This window comes from Arvicanthis niloticus, chromosome 6 (assembly GCF_011762505.2).
Source record: "Arvicanthis niloticus isolate mArvNil1 chromosome 6, mArvNil1.pat.X, whole genome shotgun sequence".
NCBI classification, from domain to species: domain Eukaryota; kingdom Metazoa; phylum Chordata; class Mammalia; order Rodentia; family Muridae; genus Arvicanthis; species Arvicanthis niloticus.
In genome coordinates this window covers 26,728,318-26,743,495 of record NC_047663.1, presented here as the reverse complement: position 1 = coordinate 26,743,495, position 15,178 = coordinate 26,728,318, and the positions used below count along the sequence as shown (strand labels likewise).

At 44.6% G+C, this 15,178-nt stretch overlaps 1 pseudogene; it reads right to left on the bottom strand.

Annotated features, from left to right (window-relative positions):
- Nucleotides 1-253: 253 nt before the first annotated feature.
- On the bottom strand, nucleotides 254-817 carry LOC117711434 (ADP-ribosylation factor-like protein 1 pseudogene; annotated as a pseudogene).
- Nucleotides 818-15,178: the final 14,361 nt, after the last annotated feature.

Below are 15,178 nucleotides of genomic sequence, written 5' to 3'. Positions count from 1 at the left end.
CCATACAAATAGAATATATGCCTTAACACATGAAAACAAGGAAGGAATATTTTACATTACATAAACCATTTGGGTGATTCAATCAAGCCAACCCTCTCACCAAATACTTGTCTTTTATATTTATTACAAATATTGAAGTCAGGTCTGTATATGCCAGACTCACACAGTTCCAACAGTCACGGGAAGTACACCTGACTGGTTCCAGTGAGGATGTGATATAGCGTTGGGGTCACCCACGCTGATGTGAATAGATTCACTGTCTGCTTTTCAGTGTTTCAACTAACCACTCCATTGCCTCGTCAAGGCCGGTGCCTTTGATTGCTGACGTTTTAAAGATCTGCCACTTCAGGTCCTTCAGGGCAGGTAACCCAAGAGCATTTGCCATTTCGGAAAGCGTCATGGCCTGCTCCATGGCCTGCTTATTTGCAAACACCACTAAAATGGCTTCCTCCAACATGGCAACTAACTCTGACTTGGAAATGCCAATTCGGTCTCCGTCACAACTGTCAACGACATAGATGACTGCATTTGTGTTTGAATAATAATATCTCCAGTATGGCCTGATACTTGTATGGCCTTCTAAGTCTCAAACTTGGAATCTGAGATTTTTGAATGTCTCCATCTCTGCATTAAATCCAATAGTGGGAATAGTAGTAACAACTTCTTCAACCTGTAATCTGTACAAAATTGTCATTTTTTCCAGCACCATCTAATCCCAAAATTAAAATCCTCATTTCCCTGGTTCCAAAGAGACTGGAAAAAATACTTGAGAAAAAGCCACCCATGATGAACCGCCACCGCACCCTCGCCAATCCTCAGAGACTTGGCAGCGACTCCTAGTTGAGCCTGGGTGCCGTCACCTCCGCTGCACCTCGGACTCCAGTTCTGAAGCGGATGCCTCCAAGCCTGGTCAGCCAGCATCTCCCCTTCCCTTTTTTAATGACTGCCCTCAATCTTTTGAAGAGCCATGGGCTATCCCCCCCCCACACACACACACACCTTGTGACCACCTGTCCCTTGACTAACCCAGTGAACACTATCACCATCCAAACATCATTCCCAACATGTACATCCTGAAAAGTGCCTCATGTCCTTCTTGCCCACTCACTTGGTTCCCTTAGCAACCCTTCCTCGGGGGCTCCCAGACAGGTACCATTGTCTACTACCCGACAGCCCGACTAAGATTCTAACTGCTCCACCTTCAACTTCCCCTCTTTTTTAATTTTATTTTTATTTTATGTACATTGGTGTTTTGCCTGCATGTACAAGGGTGTCAGATCCCCTGGAACAGGAGCATGTACTGGCTGGGTTTGTGTGTCAACTTGGCACAAGCTGAAGTTATCACAGAGAAAGGAGTCTCCCTTGAGGAAATGCCTCCATGAGATCCAGCTGCAAGGCATTTTCTCAATTAGTGATCAAGGGTCCTCCCTTGAGGCCCAGCCCATTGTTGGTGGTGCCATCCCTGGGCTGGTAATTCTGGATTCTATAGAAAGCAAGCTGAGCAAGCCGGGGAAGCAAGCCAGTAAACAACATCTCTCCACAGCTTCTGCATCATCTCCCGCCTCCAAGTTCCTGCCCTGTGTGAGTTCCTGTCCTGACTTCCTTTGGTGATGAACAGCAATGTGGAAGTGTAAGCTGAATAAACCCTTTCCTCCTCAAGTTGCTTCTTGGTCATGATGTTTTGTGCAGGAATGGAAACCCTGACTAGGACAGAGCTACAGACAGCTTTGAGCTGCCATGTGGATGCTGGGACTTGAACCTGGAACCTCTGGAAAAGTGCCAGTGCTCTTAACTGATGAGTCATCTCTCCTGCCCCCAACTTCCCTCTTTTGTCCTATGACAAGTGACCAAACTCCAGCCAGATCAATCTGAGAGACAGAGAGAGAGAGAGAGACAGACAGACAGACAGACAGACACACATACACATACTCCAGCACGTGGCTGGAAGAGCCAGCCATTGCTGTAGGGGATTTCAAGACCTCCCCTAATGGCCATCATTGTTCACACCCACAAACCTGAACAGGTGCAGATGGGCCAACAAGTCTGCCCTGTCTTAGAAGTCTTGCTTCTTTCCATCTCATGCCTCATGCCTTTCCTGGAACCTGCCCAGCTCTCCAACTCCCTCTATGCCTACTCAACCTTAGCCTATCATGCATGGAGACACCAGACTTCCTACCACTAGCCTCAAACCCTCCTGTCTTTGTATCCTCGCCCCCTCTCTGTGACCAAGGCCTCCCCTCTTGCTCCCCAGTCAACCAACACTTTTGCCTCTTTGGAGGTTTTGCTCCTGTCCTGTGCCCTTTCCTGAATACGCCCTTGCTGCCCTTGCAACACCAGATAAAGTAGCTGGTGGCAGCCTCCATGCGGGTGGGTTCCAGCACCTCTGGGATGGGCTCTCCCCTTTCCTCGCTTCATCCCCCAGCCCCTACTTCATTACTAATTGCCTATCCCTAAAGAATCACTGACACACTCAACTGCCACTTCCTCCTGTCCTGTTCTGTCATCTTCCCCAGTGCTTGCAAAAACATTCAGGGGATTCCCCAGGGAGAACTGAGGCGCCATCGGAAGCCAGGTGCTCCGTGGGATTCCAATTATCCATGCATTAAAAAGGGACGCCAAAATCCTAACAGCGGCTGTTTCTTAAGGTTCGATGGTTTTTATTTCAGTTTTTATGATCCCCCCAAAAAAAATTATAGAGAAGAAGAAAGAAATCGCTTTAGCTAGATGTCTTGTGCCTAAGAAGTATAGGCATCTTGGGCTGCGTAATTATCATGGCATGTTCTCTGTAATTAATTAATCAATGCTGTAAGTAATTATTTTGATATACACATATTACGCAATGATTACTCCAATCAATCCAGTCAACACATTCTGCTTATTTTTAGCAGTTTAGAAAAACAACTTTGGTTACATATATTTTTTTTTGTTTTTCACACTGATAGGGTTCCATTCAAATAAAGCTGTGCCACTTTTCCTGTTTGTTTTCTTCTTCTTAGCATCTGTCTCTCCTTCTCTTCTTCCTCCCCCTCCTCCCACTTTTAGAGACCAAGTCTTGCTATATAACCCAAGCTGTCTCAACCTCATAATCCCCCTGCCTCGGCCTGCTGAGTGCTTTGAACACAGGCATGGGCCACTATGTTTGTTTGCCCCCTCTTTTTAGTGTTGCTGTCAAAGATAGATACCTGTGTAGTATATGTGTATATAGAACTCAGAGTTCCAGCCCACCATGATGGTACACACCTTTAATCCCAGCACTAGGAAGGCAAAAACGGTTGGATCTCTGTGGGCGCAAGACCAGCCTAGTCTCAAAATTTTAAAAAATGAACCAAGTTCCAGAAGGTGGGTAAAGAGTGAAGAGTACCCCACCTTCACTGTTCCCAAAGATCACACTTTTATTAGTTAGTAATTAGTTAGTAATTAACTAACTAACTAATGTAGGCAAGGTCTTGCTAACTCTAACTCCTGGCTTCTTAACTCCTATACCATCCCCTTCCACAACCTCAGAAGTGCTGAGAGATTATAAGTAGATGCCAGGACTCCCAGGCACTTTCAAATCTTCATTTGTGTGTATTTTAGACTGTGCCCTACGTAGCTCAGGTTGGCCTTAAACTCACTGTCTGGGCAAGGATAACCTTCCTTGGACTCCTGATCCTCCTGCCTCTGCCCTCCAAGTGTTGGGATTACAGCTGTGTGCCACCACATCCGGCTTCACACTGTCCCTCTTTCATCTGTTGGTTCATCTGTGTCCCCTTCACATTTCTAATTATAAACACACAATCTACTCGCAGAATTCCCCACTGGCAATATTTACCTATTCCCTTCCATTGGGGAGATGAATGTTGAGCCCATGCACGCCCTCCTCCCTGGGTCTTCTTACCCAGAGCAGCTATCTCATAACATACTTCCGTCAAGCTTTGAAGTGCTGCTCTTATCACTATGAGAGTATTCCTCACACGGAGAGCTTTCCTGTGGCCATATCCTAGGAATTAAATTTGCGTCTCTTTAAATTCTAACTCCTTTTCTATGTACCTGTTGCTGACTTAGCCACACACTGATAGAAGTAAAGTCTTCGCTTAGTACTTCATTTATTTGTTTTATTTGTGTGTGTGTGTGCAGGTACATGCATGAATGCATGCATGTGTGGCCCGGAGGTCTACCTCAGGTGTTTTTCTAAAGGTTATTATTTGCGTGTGTGTTTGCATGAGTTGGTGTGCACCACAAGCATGCAGGAGCCTGAGGAGGTCAGAAGAGACCCTGGAGCTGGAGTTACGGGAGACTGTGAGCCATCATGTGGGTGCTGGAAACCGAACCAAGACCTCTACAAGAGCAGCAAGTGCTCTTAGCACTAGAGCATCTCCCCAGACCTCCCTCGTTTTCTTTCCAGCATCTCTCACTGGCCCGGAGCTTACCAACTAAGCTAGGACGGCTGGTCAGTGGGCCTCAACCAGCCTTCTCTCTCTGCCTTCCTAGTGCTGGGATTGCAAACATTGTGTGTACGTGTGTGAATGCCTGTGCACACATGCATGGCAACCAGGGGTTGATGTCAGTCATTTCCTTAATCATTCTCCACCTTATTGGTGTGCATATGTTCATATGTGTGTGCATGTTTGTGTGTGTGTGTGTGTGTGTGTGCAGATCAAAGGTTAATGTTAGGAGTCTTAATAATTCTCTACCCATATTTTTTTTTCAGAGAGGGTCACTCAATGAACCCAGAGTGGACCCATTAAGTGGATTGACCAGCCAGAGTCCCTCCTCTCTTTGCCAGCCCTCCCCTCCCCCAGTGTTGGCAGTTCAGGCACTCACAGCCACACGTTTCTTTTACAGGTTCTGGGAGACTGAACTCAGTTTCTCAAGCCTGTGCAGCAACCCCTTCCCTGGATGCCCTTTGCCCTCTCTGTTTGGTGTCTTATTCTCTGAACCCTATCATTTTCAGCTTTTCTTCCTCTTTTGCTCTAGGGCACCCTTTAAGTAATATCTTGAGAAACGCACAAGCTAAAGCACTTTTGTGACCTTAGGTGTAGAGCATGTCTCTCTCTCTTTCTCTTTTCTTTAAAGATTTATTTATTTATTTGTTTATGTATATGAGCACACCATTGCTCTCTTCGGACACACCAGAAAAGGACATCAGACCCCATTACAGATGGTTATGAACCACCATGTGGTTGCTGGGAATTGAACTCAGGACCTCTGGAAGAGCAGTCAGTGCCCCTAACTGCTGAGCCATCTCTCCAGCCTCCCCTAAATGACAGTTTCAAATGTTGGTTTCCAAATGTCTCTTGCTTTTGCATCGTCCATCATTTCTAATGTAATCACTGTTATAACAGTCCTTTCGGTATTCCTTAGGGTTTTCTACATATGTAATCATGTCATCTGCTAATGGAGTTTTATATCTCCTTTAAATCATGTGTTGCCTCCTTCTTCTTCCTCTTCTTCCTCTTCTTCCTCCTCTTCCTCCTCTTCTTCTTCCTCTTCATCTTCCTTTTCTTCTTCTTCCTCCTCCTCTTCTTGCCCATGATGAATGAGTGAGACCGAGCATCATCTTTGGGGAGGGGACGGGGAGCTGTGTATGGGACAACACATGTACAGGTGTGAGCACACCTGTGTGTTCATGTGTGTAGAGGCCAGAGTTTTGTGTAGGGCGTCTTCTTTGACTGCCATGCACTTTATTTACTGAAGCAGGACATCATGCTGAACCCAGAGCTCATTGATACTGATAGTCTAGCTAGCCAGCTCAGTTTAGGGGATCTTCCTTCTAAGGACCACACTACAGGAAGATGGCCACACCCAACATTTCTGTAGGCCCTGGGATTCTAAACCCTACTCCTCTTGCTTGACAAGTGCTCTAGCCATTAAGTCATCTCCCCAGCCCTAGGCATCTTTTTGTTGTTGTTGTTGTTTGTTTTTTTGAGACAGGGTTTCTCTGTGTAGCCCTGGCTGTCCTGGAACTCACTCTGTAGACCAGGCTGGCCTCCAACTCAGAAATCCGCCTGCTTCTGCCTCCCAAGTGCTGGGATTAAAGGCATGTGCCACCACTGCCCTGCTCTTCCACTTTTTCTTAATCTTGTTCTGGTTTCATGAACAGTAAAATCTTTCTCTGAATGTGTCCATTCCAGCAAATGGTCTATGCCTTTGTCTCAGGCTCTCCTAAGCTTTCTGTTTGCATTGTTCTGTTTGAGTTAGCTTCTGTTTGCTTCTCTTTCCTTCTATTGCTTTTCTTTTTTTTCTATTGCTTCTCTTATGTTGAATTGTGTCACTTGTCTGCTGGCTCACACAGAAGAGTGAGACCCCTAGGATGACTGGTTAGCCCCCCACTCCCCATCCTTTCTTCCTGTGTATTTGGCTGTCCAGCCACAAACTACATTATCAAGCCCATTCTGTGACCACATGAGATCAAGTAACTGAAAATTCACCAAAAAAAAAAAAAAAAAAGACACAAAATATGTGCTGTTTCTGCTTCATTTGCCAAAAGTAAAATCACTACTGTCTGTTTTCTCTGTTTTCTCTTTCCTGCAAGTCAGAATACAGATGTAACTTGGCTAGAGGAAGATCTTCATTTAGGGGTTGGTTTAGAAGGAGGAGGAGGAGGAGGAGGAGGAAGAAGAAGAAGAAGAAGAAGAAGAAGAAGAAGAAGAAGAAGAAGAAGAAGAAGAAGAAGAAGGACAAAACACAATAGGAGGTTGGAGAGATGTTCTGAGGTTAAGAGTACTGGCTCCTCTTCCAAACTACCTACCAGGGTTATATTCCCAGCACCTTCGTGGTGGCTCAAAATACTTATAACTCCAGTCCCGGGTGGTCTGATGCCTTCTTCTGGCTTCTGTGGGCACCAGGCAACTGCAACATATATATATATATATATTCAAAACATTCCTACAGATAAAACAGAAAAAATTAGTTTTAAAAAAACAAGCACTGCCAGGCAGTGGTGGCACATGCCTTTAATCCCAGCACCTGGGAGGCAGAGGCAGGCAGATTTCTGAGTTCGAGGCTAGCCTGTTCTACAGAGTGAGTTCCAGGACAGCCAGGGCTACACAGAGAAACCCTGTCTCCAAAAACCAAAAACCAAAAATAAAACAAACAAAAAACAAAACAGCACAATAAAAAGAAATTGAACCTGTGAGAGAGCCATAGGGTAAAACTAAATTCATTCCTGCTGAGCACGGTGGCACTCAGTCGGAAGCCAGCTTCAAAAGAAGTTAATGTTTATCTTCTTTTGTATGAGTGTGTGCACGGGGGTTGTAAGTGTCTGTATGTGTGTGTCTGCACATGTGAGTGCATACGTGTGGAAGCTGGAGGCCATTGTCAGGTGACTTCCTCAGTTGCTCCCCACCTGATTTTCTGAGGCAAGGTCTCTCACTCAACCCATAGCTTGCTAATTCAAGCAGAGTAGATGGGCAGTGAGCCCTCAAGATTCTCCTGTCTCCATCTCGTCGGAACTGGGCTCATGCAATTATACATGCTATGTGGACCAAGCTCGCTTCTCAGGCTTGTTTTACTGACTGAGCGTCAGTCCCGCCTCAGTCTCTCCGTCTTCTCTCATTGTATATTTTATTTGTTTTCTTTGAAATTCCATAGTCTCACTATGGAACTCAAACAAGCCTTGAGTTTGTGGTTCTCCTGACTTCACCTCCCGAGCTTAGGTCACGTGTTAACATATACCACCACATCTAGCTCTCTACTATTCCCCTGGGTTTCCCAGACACCACTTGACTTATGATAGTCCAGAGAGTAAACGAAGAATCCAAGATTCACAATACTGTGAAACAACGCCACTCTCCTCAGCAAAGAGTTTCGAGAGACTTTGAGTTTTCATAAGTTGTTTCTTGTTTGATATTTTGCTGGTTTTTTTTTTTTTTTTTTTTTTTTTTTTTTTTTTTTTTTGGAGACATATTCTTGCTATGTGGTCCTGGCTGGCCTGGAATTCATTATCTAAGTTAGCGCAGGCTTGAACTCATAAAGATCTACCTGTTTGTGCCTCCTTAACACTGGGGTTCAGGATGTGTCCCACCATTCCTGCCGTTGCTTGTTTTCTGAGGCGGGATGTTGACGTGTAGCCCTGGCCGACCTCATGACCCTCGTGCCTCAGCCTGAATCCTCGGATCACTCACGTGCACCACACCTGGCTACTCTTGTTATTTTTAAATGGCTTCAAAGTATTAAGTTTCTCGTTTTATTTTGAGTATACGGAATTCATATTTTAAAACTCTTTGAGGAACTTGATCACTTTAAAAATAGACTGGTGCTCTATAATAAAATAATTCAAGAATAGCTCAGGGAGAGAGTGCTTGCCTAGTATACATGAGGTCCTAGGGTCAGGTCTTGGTGCTGTCAAAATAAAAATGAAGGGGGAGAGAGATGGCCCAGTAGTTGAGAGTCCTTGCTGCCCTTGTAGAGGATAGAGGTTAGCTCCCATCACCCATTTCAGACTGCTCACAACACAAAAAAATCCCACTTCCAACAGCTCTAATGCCTTCCAGCCTCTGTAAACACCCTCATACCATGTACATGTGTGTGCATGGGTATGCACATACACATACCCATATACACACCACACACAGGCATCACATGCACAACCATTCACACACACACATATACACAACCACATACATACATACACAACCATACGCACCATACACACATACAAACAACTATACACACACATACAACTGTACACACACACCACACACATGCACAACCATGCATACAAATACACAAATAAAAATCAAATAAATACTTAAAATACTTTAAATTTTAAAAATTTAAGCCAGGCAATGGTGGTGCACGCCTTTAATCCCAGCACTTGGGAGGCAGAGGCAGGCCTATTTCTGAGTTCGAGGCCAGCTTGGTCTACCCAGAGTGGGTTCCAGGACAGCCAGGGCTACACAGAGAAACCCTGTCTCAAAAAACAAAAATTAATTAATTAATTAATTAAAAAATTTAAAAAATTCCAAGAACCACAAGGTAGGGTTATCTGCCTGGTTCTTTTGCTGGGGAATTCCATGTGTCATATTTATTTCTCTTGGGTCCACTATTCTGCACTAAAAGAATCACCCATTCTGGTACTTCAAAACTTTCCAGAACTCCCCAATATCCTTAAAATAAAGCAAAGATTCCCTGCCAAGCCCACAATAACTGGCGCTTGCTCATTCCCCTGCTGTAACCTTAGGGTTCACTTTCCCACCCACAAATTATACTCTGGTGTAACTTTAATTTTTTTAAACCTGTTTTTAATGATGGTTGTTAAATGCTTTAACCTTCCTTTTAGCCTACCACCCACCAGAAGTAGTGAGAAAGAAAGGATACGGGGAAGTGGACCTGTTTAGAAAGGTTCTTTGGAGCAACTCTGGTCTGTGTTGTCTGGAAATCAGCAGTTCAGTTCACAGGTCAGCAGCAGCAGCTTGATTCACTTGCAAACACCCCGAGGATACACCAGCAATCTAGTTCAGCAGAGTAGGATAGCAAACACACATCAGCAGTGGTGACATGACCTAACAGAGACAGCCAGACCTCAGCCTCGGCAGAAGAAATCCAGAGGAATGCCGAGAAAAATTCTTAGCTGTGCTTCTCTCAGCAAATTGAAGATCAGCAGACATGAGAGACCCACAAGCATTGCACGGCTAGCTCTGTAAGTAAGACAAGCTCAGCCTCCATCATTGTCCATCAAGTCCTAGTTATACCCTGCAAACATCATGTGTCCTCCACAAGTCTTGCCTCAGCACAGGTCTTGCCTCGGCCCATGCATCTGTCTCAGCTGACATCAATCAACCTGAAGTGGCAAGAAACTGGAGCACACCACCAGAAGTTTTTGGTGCGGTTTCTCTCTATGGAGTCCTGACAAATGCAGCTCAACTATGCAATGTAAGGCAAACTGATCCATGTGTGTTGTTAGCAAGGAATCCTTCATCATGTCCTTTCACATGCTTGCTTTAGCAGAACATCCTCTCTCCTGTGTCTGCTTCAGTCAAACATTCCTTCACAAGTCTACCTTAGTCTTTCACACCTGTGTCCACTTCAGCTAAACATTCCTTCACGTGTTTGCTCCAACAAAACCAACTTTCCAAGGAACCTTTAAGTTTCCACTTCACTTTGGCTATCTTCATCTGATGTCTTCGGTGGACCAAGCTTGATCTGCCTCAAGTTCTTTGCACTGTAGGGAAACAGCTACCTAACATACCCATATACAGTTGCCCTAAGGAAGACTTGGGGAAAGCTCAGTGGAATCCAAGTCTTGTCGGAACAACACAGGGGAGGCTTCTGGGATGGTAAAAGGCCCTCTCATCCTCACCTACTCTGTCTCCAGGCACAGTGCCACAAGGCAGATTCTCATTGGCTGCCATCCTGTCCTGCCCCCCAGAGAGACAACAATAGCAGTGTGGTTTAGCATCAACTTCTCAGAAATGATGTCCTGTCATCATGTCACACTCCTCTGTCTGACCCTGTTGGTGGTGCTCTCGTTTCCATGCACAGGAGTCATCAGGAGCTGGTACCTTAGGTTATTCTTTTTTCAGTCTCTCTGAAAGCCTAACCTCCCAGTCCTGACCTGCTTATTGTCCGCCACACATACTGATCTTTTCGGCCAGGTGCTCTCCCTCTCTCTGCCCTTCCCATGCCTCACTTTCATAATCTGCCTTCAATGCCATCTCCTCATGGAGGTTCCCCTCACTAGCTTGCTAAGATGGGTCATTCTGAAAGACCCTGTTGGCTCCATTTCCAATATCCAATCTCCCTTCCCTTCTTCTTCCTCACGGGGGAGAATGCTCATTTTGATTTGCTAGGGTACTGGCAATCATGAGGTTTAGAAGCTAAGCTCCCCTGCTGGAGTTTGCCTCTTGAGTCCTTGTGTCCCAGTGTATTAACGGTGTTCGTTTGCCATTTGCCAGTCAGTAGCCTAGAAATGGGCAAAGACACAGTTCTGCCCAGTGACAAAAGTGGACATTTGATTGGCATATCTGATGAGACAGTTAGGCTCGGACCTCCTATAGCATCTTGTGACCTGGAGGTGCCAAGCATGAAAACAAGAAAAGTCAGCACCTAAAGGTATCAGGACTGATGGATGGAGGTGTCCCTCATCTATGAGATCAGTGGGTACATAAGTTCCTAAGTTTTGACTGTTCCCTAGCCTGCATCTAGAAGCATGACAGAAACACACCTCCACGTGTGTCTATGAGAGTTTCCAGAAGTTTAACTGAGAAGACTTGCAGTAGTGTGGACAACACTACCCCATCGGCTGTGTCTTGGACTAAACAAGGAGAAAGCAAATGGAGTGGCAATGTTGATCTGTTTCCTTCCTGAAGATGCAATGACAGCTGCCTCCTAGGCCTGCTGCCCTGCCCCCCAGCATGCTCTTCCCACCCAACAGATTACACCTTCAAACAGTGAGCCCCAAATAAACTCCTCCTTCCTTAACTTCCAGGGATCTCATCACAGCAATTAGAAAAGTAATTAACAGTGTGTGAGCCACTGAATGAACTACCCTCAGAACAGCTCCCCCGAGACTCCCTCCCACGCCTTTCCTTATTGCTCAAGACAGTCGAGTCCACGTGACTGCTGCTGCAGCCCAGACCTGCCACACAAAATTTCCACATCCTCCATCACACTCTTTATTATTTTTATTGCAGTTAGTATTTTATGGGTATGGGTATTTTGCCTTTGAGGGAATTTGTGTATCAAGTGTGTGCCTGCCGGGCGGTGGTGGCGCACGCCTTTAATCCCAGCACTTGGGAGGCAGAGGCAGGCGGATTTCTGAGTTGGAGGCCAGCCTGGTCTACAGAGTGAGTTCCAGGACAGCCAGGCCTACACAGAGAAACCCTGTCTCAAAAAACCAAAAAAAAAAAAAAAAAGTGTGTGCCTGGTACCTGTGGAGGTTAGGAGGTGTTAGATGTCATGGAACAAGAGTCACAGATGGTTATGAGCCTCTGTGTGCATGCAGGGAATTGAACCCAGATCCTTTGGTACAGTAGCCAGTGCTCTTAACCACTGAGCCACCTTGGCAGCTTCTCAAATCCTCCAGTTGTTTGCTCATACCCTTCAGGAAACTATCAAACTTTCATCTAAATGTTCACTCCTAATTTGTTGTTGTCTAGACCAGTGGTTCTCAAGCTTCCTAATGCTTGGAACACTTAATACAGTTTCTCATGTTGTAGTGACCCCTCCCCCCCAGCCATAACATTATTTTCATTGCTATTTCATAACTCCAATTTAGCTACTTTTTTTCTTGTTTTTCAACATTTTTACTGGATATTTTATTTATTTACATTTCAGATGTCATCCCCTTTCCCCATTTCCCCTTCCTAGAACCCCCTATCCCATCCCCATCCTCCTTTTTGCTTTTATACCATTTTAATTACATGCATGTATTAAGGTCAGTTCTAGGTTGAGGGTCTAGCAATACAATAGACTCAAATAGTTGAGGAACAAGCAATACAATAAACACAAATAGTCAAAGAACAAGCAAGGCATTAAACACAATTCTGTGAACACTCCTGTGATCACTGTTTCTAAGGACTTATCAGGATGACCAAAATATCTGAGCCAACTTCCCTGTTCTATCCCAAAGTCAGTTTCATGACTGAAGCCTACTTCTTGTTCTAGCCTAAAACTTAGATTCCTGTCTAAAATTATTTCTTTGTTCTAGCCTAATATTTAGATTCCTACCTGAAATTACTTCTTTGTTCTAGCCTAAAGTCAGATTCCTTCCTGAAGCCTACTTCCTTGCCCTTGGCCAATGTCAGATTCTTGCCAAGCAGCCCCAAAGGCTCTCTGCCTCTCCCCCCTTTTTATTTCTTTTTTTTTTAAAAAAGACTTTATTTATTTTACATATATGAGTACACTGTAGTTGTCTTCAGGCAAGCCAGAAGAGGGCGTCGGATCTAATTGCAGATGGTTGTGAGCCACCATGTGGTTGCTGGGAATTGAACTCAGGACCTCTGGAAGAGCAGTCAGTGCTCTTAACCACTGAGCCATCTCTCCAGCCCCCCCCCCCTTTTTTTATTTCATTAACAATACTGAGCCTGGCCGGGCAGTGGTGGTGCACGCCTTTAATCCCAGCACTTGGGAGGCAGAGGCAGGTGGATTTCTGAGTTCGAGGCCAGCCTGGTCTACAGAGTGAGTTCCAGGACAGCCAGGGCTACACAGAGAAACCCGGTCCCTAAAAAAAAAAAAAAAAAAAAAAAAAAAAAAAACAAAAAAAAAAAAAAAAAAAAAAAAAAAAAACAATACTGAGCCTGTCTTAGGTCGTTCTGACAAGAATGTCTTTCTTACCCATCATGGAATATGCATTTTCCAAAGTAATACACTTCTGTCTTAGGTTGTTAAGTCTCTGTAGCCTGTTAGCTACTGTTATAAATAGTAATGTAAATATTTGTGGAGACCCACGTCTGCCAAAGAGGTTGAGACTCACAGGTTGAGAGCCACTAGTCTGGGGCTATTGAGACAGCTCAGCAGTTGAGAGTACCGACTGCTCTTCCACGGGTCCTGAGTTCAACTCCCAGCAACCACATGGTGGCTCACAACCATCTGTAATGGGATCTGATGCCATCTTCTGGTGTGTCTGAAGAAAACAATGGTGTACTCATATACATTAAATAAATAAATATTTTTTAAAAACTGAAATGAGAACCACTGGTCTGGGCACTTCATCCTTACCTGAGTATGAGGCAGACAGAGTCCCCTGACTTCTTCATCTAGCTCATCATCCAGCATGCTTGAAATAATAGGCTTCTTGCATATGTGTGTTATTTGAAGAAAGAAAAGAGACAGTCTCCCATGACCATTTATTTAATTACCACCTGCTCTGTGTGTTGATCTCAATATCCAACATTGCTAAGGTATTACTTACTGACCATGCCATCTTAAAGCTTGGAAAATTACAGGCTGTAGTATCAACAATCTGCCATTTGTCCTCTGTGTGGCTACAGCTTGCACCTGACTTCTCTGACCAAGCTCCACACTGGGGCCAGTGAGATGGCTCAGTGGGTTAAGACACTTGCTGCCAAGCTTGACAACTTGAGTCTGATCCTCAAACTCACATGGTGGAAAGAGAGAACCAATGCCTGTGAGTTGTCTTCTGACCTTCTCACGTACACTGTGGCCACACATGACCATGCACATATACACTTACACACTCAGATGAATAAATCAACAGCTATATTTCGATTTTTGTTTTCTGTATATGGGTGTTTGGCCTGCATGCATGTCTGTGTACTACTTGCATGACTGGTACTCCCAGAGGCCAGAAAAGGGCATCAGATCTCCTGAAAATGAAGTTCCAGATGGTGGTAAGTTGCTCTGTGGTTGCTGGGAATTGAGCCCAAGCTGTCTGGAAGAGCAGCCAGTGAGCTGAGCCCTCTCTCCAGCCCCATGAATGTATTTAAAAAACAAAAAACTACTCCTTTTTCTTATTTCCAAATGTAGATATAAAATGGAGCTTAAAAAAAGACATTTTTTTTGTTGGTTTTTTTTTTTTTTGTTTTTTGAGACAGGGTTTCTCTGTGTAGCCCTGGCTGTCCTGGAACTCACTCTGTAGACCAGGCTGGCCTCAAACTCAGAAATCTGCCTGCCTCTGCCTCCCAAGTACTGGGATTAAAGGCGTGCGCCACCACTGCCCAGCCGACAATTTATTTTTAGGAAATACTCAATGTTTATCAAATAGGTGTAATGCCAAGTATCTTTAAGCAAATGTTAATTTTCCATACATTCTGGATTTTTTAGTGTGTGTGTGTGTGTGTGTGTGTGTGTGTGTGTGTGTGTGTGCCATGCCACATGTATGCTGGTGCTCCAGAGGTGAGAAGAGAGCACTGGATCCCCTGGAGTTACAGGTCTCTGAGAGTAACCTGACATGTGCTGGGAACCAGACTTAGGTCCTCAGGAAGAGCAACACTGTGATTTTAACCAATCAGCTCTCTCCAGCCCTCTGCTCATTTTGACTATTTTGTAAGTACTTTTTTTTTTTTTTTTTTTTTTTTTTAACACAGTGCTGAGGTTTGAACTGAAGCCCTACACAGTGGGTACATATTCTGCCTCAGTAATTTCATTTGCTGTGCCCTTCTCTTCCTTTGTGAAGCCAACAATGCCTACAAACACTGAGATTCAAAATCTGTGGCTCACTTATTTAATTGTTTATTAGGAGGGAAAGCTCTTCCAATATTGATTATTTTTTAAAGACTTACTTATTTTGTATACA